Source organism: Alligator sinensis, unplaced genomic scaffold (assembly GCF_000455745.1).
Source record: "Alligator sinensis unplaced genomic scaffold, ASM45574v1 scaffold788_1, whole genome shotgun sequence".
Taxonomy (NCBI): domain Eukaryota; kingdom Metazoa; phylum Chordata; order Crocodylia; family Alligatoridae; genus Alligator; species Alligator sinensis.
The window spans coordinates 612117-616513 of NW_005842140.1; the positions used below are offsets into that span (position 1 = coordinate 612117).

The following is a 4397-nucleotide window of genomic DNA, read 5'->3' on the forward strand; positions in this document are numbered from 1 at the left end:
TTGGTGGGGGGGGGGTGGGGGGGTAAAACAGAAAAATGTATTGCCTGTCCAGAAAAAGGACATAAATAAGTGTTGGAGGCTGCACTTTTTGGATCTGTTAAATCTGAAAAAATGGAATATGGGCAAGTCACCCTTGCACTCTGTTCCTTTGAAGGTTGTTAGAACCAGTGCAGATTAAAGCAGTTTCAAGTTTTAAATTGCTCCTTGGACCACAGCAGCACTTAATCCCATAATAATCAAGAAGTACCTATGTATTTTATACTTAATTGTGTGCCCAACCCCTTCAGATATTGTTCTTGAAGATCCGGCCCATATTTTTTGAAAGTAGTTTGTATTTAGATAACACTTGCATCCAAATTCTACCTTTGATATGCATACATTTGAAGTTCTTCCTTGTATTTATAATTGTTATATTTCAGCAGCACATCAAAAGATTGGATTGGCACATGTAAATATTTGTATATACGTTGATTACCCATTGATGCCAATCACACAGATGGGAAAAAAGGGAACCTATATACATGCCTGATGCCTGCTCTGACACGTTCTAATTAGAATGCTTCAGCAGCCTTGGCATTGTGTGTATGTAAGATTTAAAGTGCCCTTGCCACCATTTTGAAATATGGGGACACTGGATACACACGAAACCAGTGTGCCAGTTCCAGTCCCAACCTTGTAATTTGGCCCATGGGAGTCCCCACCAGTCTGTGAGGAGCTCCATAAGACCATGGCCCTGTGTGTTAGATCTGACACGCACGGCAGCATAGGGACCCAATCCCAATGTGTGGGGCTGCGTGGGGGCAATATGCTGTCCTGGAGCCCTGATTCCAGCATGTAGGGCCAGGTGGCACAGGGTCCCAGCACGCAAGGCTGGACAGGGATGGTGTGAGGTCCTGGGGCTACACTGCCAGCCTGCAGGGCTGGGAGGGGGCAGTACAAGTTCCTAGGACCCTGATTCTGGCATGCAGGGCCAGGCAGGGGTGCCATGTTCTGGATCCAGGCATGCAGCCAAATCCTGGGATGTTGGATCCAATGCAGCTTGTGGACTGAGCACAGGGCCAAACAGTTGAGCACCACTGATGTAAAGGATACGTATAGGAAGTCGCAGAATTTTTTGATCTGATTTTAAAATATATTTCTTATTCTTTGTTTTTCATTTTCTTTCATCTTCGGTTTATGCAAATACTAAACCACCATAAACTATTTAGATAAGTGTAACAACCCTGGACCTCTTAAAGCTTGTGGCAGTCTTCAATATATTGGTTGTTTTGTTTTAAACCTGACTAGCAGATCACGTGAAGAAGAGTGGCTCCAGGAGAAATAGATCTTCACAGAACTGCCAACATCTCAGATTAAAAACAAAGACAAAAATTGAATACTTTAAATTGTAGCTGTAATCAGACAAAATAACCAAGTTTCTCTGAAAAGCTGATTCTGTAATAAAAACTGATTTTCCCCCTGTATTTCAAATAGTCTTTTCATTGGTCACAGCCAGTCTCTTTAAAACTACCACAGGCTTTATAAGCTAAGGCTTTTGTTTTTATGAGCTAAAGCCTGAGGTCTTATTGTATTTGGCTGAAATAAACTAAAAAGTAAGGTTAATAAGAGGCTATTGTAAAATACATTTTAAAGATTTTTCTCTGAAGTAGAAAGCTATTATAAGGTTCTTTATATTATGAACAGTTTTATTCATACCTTAAAATGACTGAGTAAACAAATTTCAAGCCATGCCAGTATAAAGCAACCTGGAAGTCCATTACATTTCATATCTTTTACAAATCATTGTTTTAAATACTGGTATTGTTTTATCCAAGCTCTTAGTGTTGCAACTATGACCTCAGTTGATTCTGAGACTGATTGCCAGACTGTCAGAATAATATATTAATACAGAGCCAAGCTAGTTACTACAAAATTATACTTCACTGATTAAAGAGAGCATTCTTCTAGAAGAATACTCTTTATAGTGCAGAAATTTTGGGTTGATCTTGTGTGCGGTCATGGGAGCCTGGCATCTCCCAAGAGCTCTCTGCACCTTGTGGATCTAGTCTTTTGTCAAGAGGGTAATAGAAAATAGGAATAATGCCCAAACTGCAGAACTTTCAGTTTTTCATCAATTAAAAATGAAATGAGATAAACACACCCACATAAATTGCTCTGAGTATTTACATAAGAAAAGATAACCTGTTATAGTTTGAAAAATGTATGCAAGCCTTGTAGAAAAAAGATTATGAAGGAAAAATAGTGCCTTAATATTTGTTAGTTTATATTTGTTCTTGGGGAAGGAGGATAGTAGGTGGTGCTGGGAATATCCACTGGCCATGTGGTCTTCTACTGCTCCTCATTGTATCATTCTGATAAGCTTAAGTAACTAAGTGTCCTACTCTTGGAAATGCGGGTTACAGTAAGTCGTGCAAATGAGTATTTTTAATATGAAAATTATTTCATATTCAGGAGGACCAGAGGAGATGATGCAGTGTGCAATTGGGACATTAATTAGATTTTTGAGATTATTCCTTTCCAAAAGGGCTTCACTGTTTTATCACAGCATGCATGTCGAGAATGTTGAATTAATTCCCTTACTGCACTTTTTTAAAAATGCCTCATGCATTATGGTTTCCAAATTTACCTCCACACTTTTTTACCATCCTTCTGAAGCTTTTCTGGAGCTCACAGCTTTGGATAGAATATTTTATTTTTTAACACTGATATGATTAGTGCAACTTGAAACAATGGAAGGTGGAATTTGTCACCAGAACCCATTCTGCCACAGAATTATGCATGAAGATATCTTTCTGCTGATTCCTATAGTGATGTATTATTTAGTGTGTGGATCTTTTCTTATTGGATTGGGTTGGTAGATGCTTTCTTGCCCTGGGTGGAACACAGAACATTAATGAGTCTGCATGTTATGAATTATCTAATGTTCTGTTGTTTAGCTAAGAAAAAAATAACTTATTTGAAAGTTTTGAAATATGAGGATTTTGAATGATGGAATCCATTTTTAGTGAAGTAACTTCTCTACAAGCTTCAATGAATGAACACTTCAAAGATTTCTTGTAGGAACTTGCGTATTGGACAGGAAGAAATGGATTCTTTTCTGAGTGGGAGAAGCTTCTATAGTCATATTTGGATCCCTTTATGATGCCTAGCATTGCTGCCCTTCATAATGTGGTACGTAGGGTGAGAAGTTCTTCTTCACTACCATATTTTTTTAACCAGGACTACTAATGTGAGGTTCCCAAATCATATTTAGTTACATCAGGGATGCCAAACTCATCACTTCTTATAGGACAGATATAGACCATAATGTTCCTCATGAGCCATATCCAGATGCAGTGGGATTGAATGATGGCAGTGGTCATGGGGGTTAATGCAGCTATTGCTCTTCTCCCCACGCCATTGCAAACACATGGCCCCAAAGGAACTCTGTACCTGGGATTTCTGTGTCAGGACCTGGCCCCTCTGGGAAGCCTGTGGGCCAGACAACATGGCTCTGCAGGCCATCTGTTTGACTCCCTGACTTACATGATTCTCAGAAGTGGAAAGAACCCACTTAGTCCATAGAAATGACTAATGGTGGCTGGTGTATCACCCTTTTGCAAGTCAGATAATTTTTATTTAGGCACTTGCAATTAAATACATAAAGCATGAATAGAAAGCTGTCTCCAACACACAGTGCTACTTAGTGACCTGTCCTCTATGTTGGCAGAGAAAGCCCAGTTTTCCTGATCCACAGTAAACTCTTCAGGAGGAGTTAAATAGGAAAGAAACTATGAGGTATCTTCTACATCATTTCACTAAAAGATGGGTTATTTCTTCATCCTAAATAACCCAGCAAAATACCCTGTGGGGACAGGGTTGACACAATAAATTCATCAGGCCCAGGATTCTCTTACCCTGGTTCAAGTTAGTATGACTCCATTTGAGCTGCATTTCCTGGAACTATTCAAGTTTTATCTGCCCAATATACCCTGGAAAACTTAGACTTCACTGCAGAAGAAAATACATGAGAAAAGTAATCTCAATACAAAAGTGACCTCCTTTAGGTTAGTCTGGGGAAGATAGTCTGCTACCAACTTTGTCCTGTTCAGTGGGTGCATCTACACATGAAATTAATGTGATGCAATAAACTCTGAAGCAGTTCACTATGGAGTTAACTGCCCCTGGGTACAGCATCTACACATGCACCCGAGACAGCAGCACTTTGAGCTGGGGCAGAGCAAGCCAAAATTGGCAGCAGTCCCCTCGGGGGGACGGGGAGGAGGGGAGGTGTCAGGCCCAGGTCCTGGATGGTGGCCATAGGCAGAGGGAGAAAATATTATTGGGGGGGGGCGGTGCTGAGCCCATGGGTACGCACCCCCACCCTCCCCAGGAGGGAAGTCGGAGGAGGAGAAGAG

At 40.6% G+C, this 4397-nt stretch overlaps 1 protein-coding gene across 3 annotated transcripts in view; it reads left to right on the forward strand.

Moving 5' to 3' along the window:
• The window catches only part of GALNT13 (polypeptide N-acetylgalactosaminyltransferase 13), a 422841-nt gene that overhangs the window by 281005 nt on the left and 137439 nt on the right, over nt 1-4397 (forward strand). The window lies entirely within an intron of this gene.